Here is a 13,007-nt window from a genome sequence, read left to right on the forward strand (position 1 = left end):
AAGATCAGGAGATCGAGACCATCCTGAGTAACACGGTGAAACCCCACCTCTACAAAAAATACAAAAAATTAGCCGGGCATGGTGGCACGTGCTTGTAGTCCCAGCTACTCTGGAGGCTGAGGCAGGAGAAGCACTTGAACCTGGGAGGTGGAAGTTGCAGTGAGCCGACATGGCGCCACTGCACTGCAGCCTGGGCAACAGAGTGAGACTCCATCTTAAAAAAACAAAAACAAAAAAGTGTATGATTATAGGGAAGTTACCGAAGCCCTCTATGCCTCTTTCATTAGTGGGGTGTGAGGATAATAGTTGGGGATTTAAGGTCATCTCATCCTCATTTCTGAACAAATTGAGATAAATATAGAGGTTAAACAGGTAGAGAATACATATTTTGGAGCAGATGGCTTTAGAATGTAGAGTCACTTATTTAAAATAATGCTTGATCTTAGAATAAATAGAATTACCCAGAGGACAATTGACTGTGCTGGAGAAATATAGAGCTCATACTCTAGGCGAAGTCTCTTACCTTTAGCCAGAGATAATATCAGTGTGCATGCCTCCTGAGGACAGGCTGGCTCCCAATAGTGGGTGTTGAATGGGAGAAGAGGATGAATCGAGCTCCCCCAGGTTACTCTTCTAACTTCACAGTCAGGTAAATCTTCCTCCTCCCACGGAGTGAGGGGTAAGTAACAGCAATGTTACTACAGTGAACCACCTCCCCATGAAAGCAGGAAGACTAGGGCATAAGCATCAACTGTAATCAATTACTGTTCTCTACTTTATACAGTTATTGTGAGGATTATATGGTGTATACTTGTAAAGCACATGGAAGCAAATCTGGCACAAACACAGAATTCAGCTGTTTTTATTGCTGTAGTTATTCCTTGGATATTGTCTGGAAATAGTAGACACTCAATAAATCTTAGTGTTCTCTGTTTTATAAAGGGAATTCCCGCTTGATCAGAACTCTAGGCTTGATCATTAAAGGCTTCTTTACTCAGTGAAGGTCCCCAACGTCCCTTCTCAAAGATCAATTTATTCCATTCTCATATTTAATGGACAAAGACATCATGAATACTAGCAGCTCTTAATTGGGAAGCATTTGACACAAAGGCTGGTCATGGAATCATTTTGGTGTCAATCTCCATTGCAAGGAGCAGGGCAATGAAATCAGAACAATTTGATCTTTTGCCTCCTGCATTTATATTCTATAGAAAATTGTTTTCATTCGGTTTGCTTTGAGTTAGAATGAAACTCACCAAGAAGATCGTTCAGAGTTTGTCATTAATTGACATATTGAGAAGAAAATAGAATGTCCTTTCTAGCAGTAAGTAATTTAGAAATATGAGTTGAAACACATGCCATTTCTGTCTACAGCTGGAAGCTCTCATGGACCCATCAGCATTACTGAAGAGTTTCAGTGAATGCAATTTTTGTTTTCTCTTTAATGTTCTCCTTTTTGGATATAGTAATGGTTTTGCTTTGCAGTGCAAATGGAGACTATCCCTTATTATCTGGGGGCATATTAACTAGTTTGTAGATGGGCAGTGGTTTGGTTAGATTCTGTGATTTGGCTGCAATGGATGTGTGAGGGTTTCTAACCCAGCCCTGCTAATCCCTCTTCCTTCATCCCCCTGCTGGTGGCTCAGCACCTTGTGTTGCTTTTTCTCTCCAATCAGCCTCAATGCTGAGTTCTTTCGAGGCCTCGGTCACATTGAATTCACCCCAGAGAAGCTAAGACTTTTCCTCTGTGCCTCCCCACTTAATCTGCCTATGAGTTGGCTACAGCACACATTTATTTTGGAAACTACAGATGAGTAAAAGAAAAATAAGAAAAAAACATCCCCTCACATTTCACTCTCAAGAAGCCCATGACAGCCCTATAATATCCAATCAGCAATTTAGAAAATTAAGTTTGGAAAGCAATAAGCTTTTTAAAAATGAGTTTAGAGGCAAAACCCAAGCTGCCCTGAACCACTGTGAGGCCTTTAGGCAGCTGATTTCATGATAGGTTTGATTAAACAGTGCTGCCCCCAATCTCCCAGAGGGTGTCATGTAATAAACACTCTCGGTGTTATGTTACCATTCTCAGCTCTGAGTTATTCACATTTCAAAACTCATCTGGCCCCAAAGACTTTAGATAAGGAACTGTGGACTTGCATTGATGTTCTGCTGTGAATCAGTCTGGATTTTATACATACACAATATATAAAAATAGATACACTTGCACAGATACATACATGGTAATATTTAATCCCTAAGTATTGCATATATTTACTATTAAATATTTCTAACTAGTAGTTAAAACAGAGAGAAACAAATACCTAAATACAGCTCAGGATTAACTAATGTTAACATTTTGTTTGCTTATAATGTTAAAGTTTGTTTGCTTATGAAGATGCAACTTTTGTCTTCCTTGTATCTCTCTCCATCCCATTTCTTATCCTCTGCAGAAAAAAAAAAGATGCTAATATTATGCTGGCTTTAACCTGATTTCTCTGAGTGTATTTTTAAAGATATGAAAATATACATGAGGATTCTAGCTAGGTACAGTTCTACTTTGTTCTTTTATCGACAACAAATGAAAAAGATATTCTCCCTACAAATAGTTAATCTAGCTTTTTAAATATTCAAATGTTTAAAGTTTGTCTTCTTGGATATAGGCTAGGATTTAAGATTAGTAGCCTGAATCATTTAAGGGTGACCTTAGTCATTGTCTAGCTTTCAGTTCCACGTGACTAAGCTCTGAACATATTTATACAGTACAGTGTAATCCAGTCCAAATATTGGAAAGAAGAAAGACATCAAATCACGTGACCTCTGTGTTCCCTTTTAGCCATGAAATTCTGATTCAGTGTGGTTCTTTTGATGTCAATTGTAGACAGTATAACAGAATACAGATTGCTTTGGGTTTCATAGCAAATAAGCACCCCAAGTTAGGTAGGGCATTTGCTCTTCCTGCTGGCAAAGAATTAGGTTTACTGTTTTCTCTGTAAGAACAGCAAATTAATGACATTTCAATATTCCCTCTATTTCTTGTGAGAGTTTATTGGAAAAATTTAGGTCAAAGAGTTAATAGTATTTTTCAAATCTGTTTTAACTTGGCCTGCTCACTTGCTATGTTCAGCTTTTCACACAAATAGATTCTTTTAATATTTCTTTTCCCCCCAACCGTTGTGCTGTTTTAGTATCTCAAGGTGGCACTTTTTCTGAGTAGTCCATTGATTTCAAGTTGCTCTACTTTCTTCGAGCTTCCCATTAAAATGTAATTGTATCATATTTTAGATTTCATTTTGAAATGAACCTTTTGTGAAATTTCACACAATGATGGATACCATGTTCTCTCTTTATCGGAGTCAATGATATAAATCAATAACAATTTCCTGACATTATTTGACGATTCAGTGAAGGGTAAGATTCATAACACAAAAGTAAAAGGTGATCGAGTCTCCGTAAAGTTGCTGTGTCCTTGGCCTGCTTAATCTAGAGCTGCATGAAATCTTGTTTCTCCAGACAGCCCTATTCTGCAGCATCCACTAAAGCCCAGTTATCTCTTTATTTCATTAGAGAGATGCAGGATAGTATAATCATTAATGGCTCAGCTTACATATTTTTCTTACTTGACGTGTGACATTCAACCAATTACTTCTATTCTCTAATCTTCTGTTTCTTTCACCTTAAAATAAGACGAAAATAGCATCATCTTCACAGGATTAAAACAAGTGAATGTGACTGGCATATAGTAAGTGCTAAATAAAAGGTGGCTGCTGCTCTTATTATTGATACCATCATCATTCTTCAAAAATTAATATATTCCTACTACTCTCTACTCCTTCTTACTATATCTCTATTTTCTCTTGGATTCATATTCATTTTTTGCTCCTGTTATTTTTTTTGAAAACAAGATTTCTATGTTAATTGCGTATTTGTCTGGAAAAGCACCTGAGTTTTGCACTTGTAAAAAGTAATCACTTGATTATGAACATTTATGAATTTTTGTGGTTCCTAAAAGCAAGAAATTATTTTGTTCATAGAAGGAATAATATAATTGAATAAAACAGAAATCAACAAGATCCCAAAAAATAGTTTTAGAAGAGTGAGTCATCTAATTCAATTTAAAATGTAAATTATTCAATTACCTTGAGAATCTTATCAAATGAGGTTTTCACTCTTCCTCCATCTGTGGTTGAAACAGCTCTTCTGAGTGACCTCTTTCTCACTTACTGATTACCAATTGATGCTGACTGTAGTTCCGAAAGGGAATTGGTCACAACATTTTATATATATATATATATATATGTATATATATAAACACACACATATATATATACACACACATATATATGTGTCTATGTGTGTATATAAATACACACACTATATATGTCTATGTGTGTATATATATACACACATATATATGTGTGTATGTGTGTATATATACATGTATACACGTATATACGTATATATACATGTATATACGTATATATATCATATAATATATGATATATATACACATATATGTGATATATATATCATATATACATATATGTATATATATATCAGTTTGGTTATATATATACCTATATACACATATATACATATATACACATATATACGTATATATATGATATATATCATAATATATGATATATACATATATGTGATATATATATCACATATATGTGTATTTACACATATATGTGATATATATATCATATATACATATATGTGTATATATATCAGTTTGGTTATGTATATACATATATACACATACATATATATACATATATACACATATATACATATATATACATATATATATGTATATGTATATGTATATATCAGTTTGGTTAAAACCAGCAATAAAAAATAGGAACAGCCAAGGTGATTTTGAAACCATGAGATGGTCATTATTTACAGGTGTAACAGACATTTTTTGAAGGAAGTAATTGCTTGTATTTTAAAATTCGTATGATTTTAATTAATGGTAGAATTACAATTTCTAATTGTATAATTATGAATTTAACTATGTAGAAGTCAGCAAGCAAAATATAGATGACCTAATATTATTTTTATTTGGCTTTTGAAGTCGGATTTATCCTTCCATTTTAATATGAATATCTAAAGGAACCTGGTGGGTCCCTTCAGGTAAAATAATGTAACCACATTTTAAAGACTACCTCAGGATTTTACTTCACCTCATCCCAGGGCCCACCCTTTCCATTCAAATAATGTGAGCGTGTACCTCTTTAGGAGCATAGAGAAGTGCCTCAAACTGTCGTTTTTTTTTTTTTCTCCAGTTTTCTCTGAGTAGCACAGACCTTCAAATATGATGGTCAACAAATGCTTGTCTAATGAGTCTGAAGAATTAAACATCTATTTTAATTGACATCAATGCAAGATGTATTATAATAATGAATATAGAAAAACTCTTTCAAAAGTTAAGCTGTCCAAAAAAATCACAGTCACTTAATGGTATTAAACACAATATATTTCTAAAGTACAATACTTGTGTATATTTTACCAAGATCCTTCTTCAAAACCTATGTTATTTTCTGCCTCTGGAATGAAGGCTAAATTTCTTAGTTTAAGATTCTACTGAAATCATCTCTAATCAGAATCTTAAAAAAATATTATGTACATCACATTAAAATATCAAAAATTGCAAATAAAGCAACAGTCCCTGCTGACCACCCTCATCACCCACCATAGATTTTATCTTGAGTATCTTTAGATACCAGTTTATTTTTACTTCCAGTCCATTTTCTATTTACTTAATATGTATAAATGTACCACATATACTTGGAAATCTAAACCATTGTATGTTTTCAGCCTAAGTAATATTATACTGTAATATTTTTCTGTAACTTAATTTTTTTACTCCAAAACACATGTTGAATTTCTTTCCATAATGACACATGGCGATAGATATTATTTTTAACTGGTATAGTATTTCGCACTATTGATTGATTCATTCACATGTAAGTTCTTTCCTGTCATTTGTCATCAAAACCAGCACTGAAATAAACATTCCTGCACAAGCCTTCATGTGTATACCTTTGAGTGTCTCACTAGGATAAATGGCAAGAAATTAACTCAATTTTTATAGTCTATGCAATTTTTCTTTTTAACAAATGCTATCTAGTTTCTCTCTAGTTGAGCTGTACCAACTCATGGAATTTTCCTCTCCATCTATTATCTGATTAATTTGTTGTTCTCTTAAAATCTTATACTCCGTTAACACCCATCAACATTTTCTAAACACACCATACACTTTCTCATCTCTGTGTTTTTGCTGCGATTGCTGCCTCAGTTTCTCGAGGTAAAATGTTTTGCCCAACAAAATTTGGTATCATGGAGGCTTACTATTACTTTTCCACCAAATCTTTTCCCAAACTCTCATTATTGGCAGAAATAATGAAGTGTCTTCTTTGAGTCTCCTAGGATCTTATACTTATTTCTTATACAGCATTTATGATGTAGGGTAGTGAATGTATCATACGAAGTGTAGGAGAGGAAAAGTAATACCGTTTCCTCACTCATCACAAGGGACATGGCTGGAACCCCTGTAACAAAAGAGAGGTTAAAAAGAAAAAAAATAACAAATTTACTAACATTTTATGTGACATAGGGGCCTCCAAAAACAAAGGCCTGAAGACCAGGGAAAACTCTCTATGTTTATGCTTAAGTTCAACAATGAATGGACAATCATGAAGAAATACAAATGGACAGAAAGAATATGATCTCATTGTAAAAATTTGGAGAGAACTCAGCAAAGATCTTTATGGGCCTCTCTGTGTAGTGTTTCTTTCATCCAGGTATAGATAGGGTAGGACACCAGTTAAATGAGGTTCTTATGGCCTATTTTGAGGAGAAGTAAGCCGGATAATTCCTTTATGGCTGGCTCTCACAAAGGAAAGAGAGGGGAAGGCAGAGAGGGACTCCAAGGTGCTATATTTTGGGACAGCATGTTCTGACTCCAAGGTGTTGTATTTTGAGATAGCATGTTCTGAGCCGTGGCACAAGTAAATTTAATGATCCTGGAGATTGGAGACCCTCCTTGATAGGATAGAAATGTACCTTCTGTCTGTGTCCTGGACTGGTGGTCCACTATGCATGTTCATAAGATTCCTGGCATAAATTACTTCTTCCTTTCCCTCCTTTCTCTCTCTCTCTCTTTTTTTCTTCTTGGAATAACAACATAATATGAGTAATTAACAAGAAAGAAAACAAATTATATCAGTCATTATTCAGCGTTAGAATAAACTAAAATTAAATAGATGTCTCTGAGTGCTTCAGCATATGAATATTATCAACCACTGTATGTGGTTATTGATGTGTGCTTTACTACAGTGAGTATGTTTCTGTGTATGTATATAATATATATTATGTTTGTATGAATGTATATAATATTTAAATATTTTAATATGGAAATAAATCATTGCCTTCAGCACACTGATTACAAATCAATTCATATCTCAATTAAATTGAGTTGTAAGTCACACAGTTGATTACCCCAAAGAGCTCATTATAAATGCATATGACTCTTAATGGCTCCAATGAGAAGAGAGCCCTTCACTCGTGATGAATGTTACCACTTTAATTGAAACAAGGTTACCTTTGGCATTAAGGTACATAAGACGCTGTCAAAGCAGTTATGGTTTTATAAATTTAAATTAGGATGTTCTGGTCAGAACAGTTTTCTAAAATTAGATTGGAGAATGGGACAGATGTAAATAGGGTTCCTCTACACAAAGAAATATGATTGTAAGACATTACTTTTGTGATGTGTTTTTAACAGTTTTATCTTTCTGTAATTATAGTTAATTTTGGAAGCTACTGTTTTGTCATCAAATGCTACCGTTGTTCTAGATGACGTCAGTGTGTCCCAGGAATGTGAAATTTCCTATAAATCACTTCCAAGGACCAGTACACAAAGCAAGTGTAAGTTTTCCCTTGTCGTTGTTGCTGTTTTAAACATTGAATTAAGCTCTTCTCAGTATCAAAATATAAAATGTATTAGAGTCACGAATACCTAATACAGGGTGTGGATTATATCACTTGTTCTTGAAACCTAAAATATATATATATATATATTTTAAAAGGTAAACAACTGGTCTAGTCCTTAGGCCTCTCTTCCAGTAATATGGAAAATATTCTATGCTTGCAGCTGAAATTATTGCATCCAAATATTTTAATTATAAATATTATGAAAAAATTATAATTATTTTGCATATTTTAAATACACTTTTATAAATATTCACTTCTCCATTAATTTTATTCAGAACTTCAAATGAGCATGTAATAATATTCATATTTCAGGATCATCCAGGAGTTCAAAAAAAGCGAAAAGCTTGTGTTTGGGAAAATGATGTAAGGCCAACCAAAATTTAAAACTGGACCTTAAAATTCTGTGTTTCTATTCAAAATTTAATATTTTCAAATCACAGATGGAGTTTGTCTAATTCTTTGACTAAATTTTTTGGAGAGAATATCAATTACAGGCCAGAAATGTTGCCATAAAAATGGATCTCATATAGTCAACTATGTATTTTAAAACCTAATCATTATTTAGATTCTGGGATCATGTACACATTGAAAGAATTTACACTATACCTTCAGTTACTTTCTCTTTCTAGTACTAATTGATGTTTCTCTCTGACCACTCCTACCCTCAGATCTCAATGAATCTGACAATATTAAAAATGTTTTCTGAAAAGTGTCACACTTTATTTTTCTTAATCTGTATCTATGGAAAAGATTTGCATATGAAAATCAGACATACTCTATATTCCTAAGTTATATTTACTTAAACAACATATTTAGAGAGTGCAACAGTTGTATTCTTACAGGAGCTGAATGGACTCATCAAGAAAAATTTGGGTTACATGATTCTGGATTGAGACGATTAAAGAACTTTTAATTAAAGGTCCTTTATTAAAGATATTTTTCATTCGAGAGAGTGTATATTTCTGGGTGCTAACTTATATTGGGTTAACGTGTATTTACTTTTTTCAGAATGTGTATCCTGCATGCATAATAGACCATTCTAAGCTCTGCGCATGTGTTCATGCAAGTGTGTGTGTGTGTGCATGTGTGCGCGTGTCTGCCTGTGTGTCTGCATATGTGTGTATGCATGCCTGTGTGTCCGTGTGTGTGCGTGCATGTGTGCATGTGTGTGTGCGTGTGCATGCGTGTGTGCATGCTTGTCTGTGCACATGTGTGTATGATTCTGATAGACACCGAGGAGTGCAGAGCATCAGATTTAATGATTCATTTAAAGATTCATGAGTTTGGCCAGGCACGGTGGCTCACACCTGCAATCCTAACACTTTGGGAGGCTGAGCCGGGCGGATCACTTGAGGTCAGGAGTTCAAGACCTGCCTGGCCAACATGGTGAAACCCTGTCTCTACTAAAAATACAAAAAAATTAGCCAGGGCATGGTGGCGGGCACCTGTAGTCCCAGCTACTCAGGAGGCTGAGGCAGGAGAATGGCGTGAACCCAGGAGGCGGAGCTTGCAGTGAGCCGAGATCGCGCCACTGCACTCAAGCCTGGGTGACAGAGCAAGATTCCTCTCAAAAAAAAAAAAAAAAATTCACGAGTTTTTAAGGGTTAAACAGGATTACCTTATTTTTGTTGTTTAATTAAAGATTTTCTTTCTCCTAATTAAATACCACATCACCAGAATCATAATAGCTGAAAAGCATTAAAGTTGACATTGAAGAGCATTCTCTTGTAATGTAGTATTTGTAGGTATAGGGGCAGAAAGGTGTGACAAAAACCTTTCCTCACCCATTATAAGGGTCACAGCTGACACTCCGAGAATGAAAGACAGTTTAATGAGAGAAAAGCATAACAAATTTGTTTATCAAAGTTTTACTTGACACAGGAGCCTTCAGAAATGAAGATGCAAAGACCCAGAGAAAAGCATGTGCTTTATTTTATTTTTTCGTTTTTATTTGTTTTTCAGCCCCTTTTCCTATTTAGAAAACTGTGTATTTTTCTGCTTAGTTTTGGTGAAGAACAAACAGCCATTTTGAAATGTGATCGGACAAAAGGATATGATCCAATGGTAACAGACTGAGCAGGGAAACTTAGCAAAGCCTCTGTGTTCAGGGTCTCCTTGACTCCTTTGTGTAGAATTTCTTCACCCCTGGGAACAGGAAAGGACCCCTCTAGAATGAGGATCTTGTGACCTAATTTCAGGCAAGATAAGCCAGATAATTTATTTATGACCAGCGCTCACAAAGAAAGGTCAGGGAAGATCAGAGTGACCTTGCTCCTGGGGTACCTCCCAATCTCCTTCAGTTCAAAGTACTTTGGGGCAGCCTTTCCTGAGCTCTTACCGAGGCAAAAGTGTGGTTAAAGGTTTTAAATCATTACTAAAGTTAACCTTAGCAAAAGTTTTTGAGACACTTGATCTTGCTTATGGAGAATTCTTTTCTTAAATTCACTCAGTATTCATGGATATGTGCATCCATCTGAACACCAGATCAGTTGGATAGATAATATATCTAATTAGGACAAATTACATGAATGATTCCTGAAAGATCAATGGATGTACACAAAGGAAGAAAAGGCGTTTCTTATTGTTTTTGCAAATATGTCTAGTAGACAATTATAGGATCTCATTTGTGGAGTTCAGTATTAGTAATGGGCAGAAGTTTATGGAGAGAAACTGAAAGGAATATTTAAAAACGTGCCATGCTCCATTGACAGTAAATTGTTATATGTATGCAGCAGAATGGCCAAAGGTTTACCCAGACTACCCAGACCCTGTACAGGACTTGAAGTTTTGAAATCTTTAATAGGCATACAAATGGCTGCACCACTTCAAAGCAATCTTAGAGCTGTAGTTTTCTGCTCACAGTCCGCGTGATGAAAATCGCAAGTGCTACTTTGATTTGGCCTTTAATCAAGCTTCTTCTCCTTCAGAATATTTAAAAGCTACTGTTGATGAAATAATTTTACATTCTGTTTATTTGTTAAAGGGAGAGAGCCTGTTTTACTCTCTTAATCTCAATTTTGAAGCCAGATTTGTGCCTGGTGAGGAGGCAGGTTGTATTTCATCCAGGAAGATACGCGATTTTCCAACTGAGTGCCCAAAGGGAGCACATGAAACTAATTGCTGTGAGTGCATTACTGACTCCTTCAGCAGATATTTATATGTACATATTTACTCTCTGAACGTAAAGTGCACACTACTCAAGTGAGCATTGTATGATGAAGACAGTCAGAACAGAGACCTCTGCATGATGGAAATGACTTGCCGGTGAGAACAAACCAGATTCTCTTTAAACTAGAGGCGATGAATGAAAACGTCCTGCTAACTTTCAGTTTTGCCCTGTTGGAGAATAACATTTGAAATATATGCAGGATAGCGCTCAAAACACAAGAGCAAGGATGTATCTAGCCAGTCGTAGAAAAATAAGTAACACATGACACCACTTATATGAGGTATCCATGTAGTCATATTTGTAGAATCAGAGTAAAATTGTGGTAACCAGGTTCTGGGAGGAGAGGAAGTGGAAAATTACTAATCAACAGGCATACATTTTCAGTCAAACAAGATGAATAAGCTCTAGACATCTGCTGTATAACATGGTATCTAAAGTCAATGACAATGTATTGTACACTTAAAAATGTGTTGTGGGGGTAGATCTGGCTGGATGCAGTGACTCAAGCCTGTAATCCCAGCACTTTGGGAGGCTGAGGCAGGTGGATCACTTGAGGCCAGGAGTTCAAGACCAGCCTGGCCAACATCACAAAACCCCATCTCTACTAAAAATATAAAAATTATCAGGGCATGGTGGCACACACCTGTAATCCCAGCTACTCAGGAGGTGCAGGTTGCAGTGAGCTGAGATCACACCACTGCATTACAGCCTGGGTGACAGAGAGAGACCCTGTCTGCCACCCCCCCATAAAAAAGAGGGTAGATCTTATATTTTCTTATCACAATATATGTATTATAAACATTTATTTATTAAATTATTTTTAACATCATAGTATTCTTATTATCATAAGCAGTTGCTATTTCAGTACAACTAGCAGTAGAAGACTTTATACTGCTTACAAATGTTATTTCAAATGATAGTGTATCAATAAATAGTTCTATGGTCATAAAACTATAGATCCTGCCTAGTTCTATATATTTTTCCACCTTTAAGAGTCTCCTTTCAGTTTGTCCTTTTCCAGGGCAATGCCTCCATTCTTTCTGCATTCTACTTAAATGATTCTAAAACTATCCTAGCATCCCTGAAAAAGTAATACAGAAGAAGAAAAAAAAAGAAGGTTGTCTGTTGGTGGATAAGCTTTTCCAAAAGTATTTTAATAACTGTGCTATTGAACACAATAAAAAAAGGCAAGAGGAAAGGCAAGAGAAACATCCCATTTTATTGATTACCCATACCCGAGGTGAAAACCAAGGTGGTTTTGAGTCAAGACAGTGGAGGAACACAGACATTTTCCAGAAGTGTGGTGGCGCAAAGAGTTGGAGAGACTCTTTCCTCTGCATTCAAACATACATGAGAATGACGAGAAAAATCAGGGCCATTGCTGATTGCTAATACATTGGCAAGCAGCCATGCTGCGACCCACAAAAAACCTTACGAGCATCTTTTCTATACCAAGAGATTTGGTAAGAAGAAAGTGTGATCATTTCCCTCGAGAAACATAATCTATTACAGAGAGCTCAGAAATAAATCTAAACATAAAAGACCAAATAAGTTTTGACAAAGGCACCAAGAGGACACAGTAGGGAAAAAATAGTCTCGTCAATAAATGGTGCCAGAAAATCTGGTCGTTCTCATGCGAAAGAATGAAATTGGACCTTTGTCTTACACCGTGCACTTAAATAAATTCAAAATGTAAGAAAGTCCTAAATTTAAGACCTGAAATCATTAAACTCCTAGAAGAGAACTTACGGGAAAAACTCCTTGACATTAGAGTTGGCAATGGTTTTTTAATATCACACCAAATGCTCTGGCTACAAAAGCAGAAATAAATAAT

The 13,007-nt window shown here is 35.4% G+C and overlaps 1 protein-coding gene across 1 annotated transcript in view; it reads left to right on the plus strand.

Moving 5' to 3' along the window:
* Positions 1 to 7,938, plus strand: part of LOC129138470 (MAM and LDL-receptor class A domain-containing protein 1-like) — a 533,920-nt gene extending 525,982 nt beyond the window's left edge. The window contains exon 10 of the mRNA XM_063807692.1: positions 7,818 to 7,938. The gene's annotated coding sequence lies outside the window, so the exon portion shown is untranslated. The remainder of the gene's footprint in view (positions 1 to 7,817) is intronic.
* The last annotated feature ends 5,069 nt before the right edge of the window (positions 7,939 to 13,007 follow it).

Source organism: Pan troglodytes, chromosome 23, assembly GCF_028858775.2.
Source record: "Pan troglodytes isolate AG18354 chromosome 23, NHGRI_mPanTro3-v2.0_pri, whole genome shotgun sequence".
Lineage (NCBI taxonomy): Eukaryota > Metazoa > Chordata > Mammalia > Primates > Hominidae > Pan > Pan troglodytes.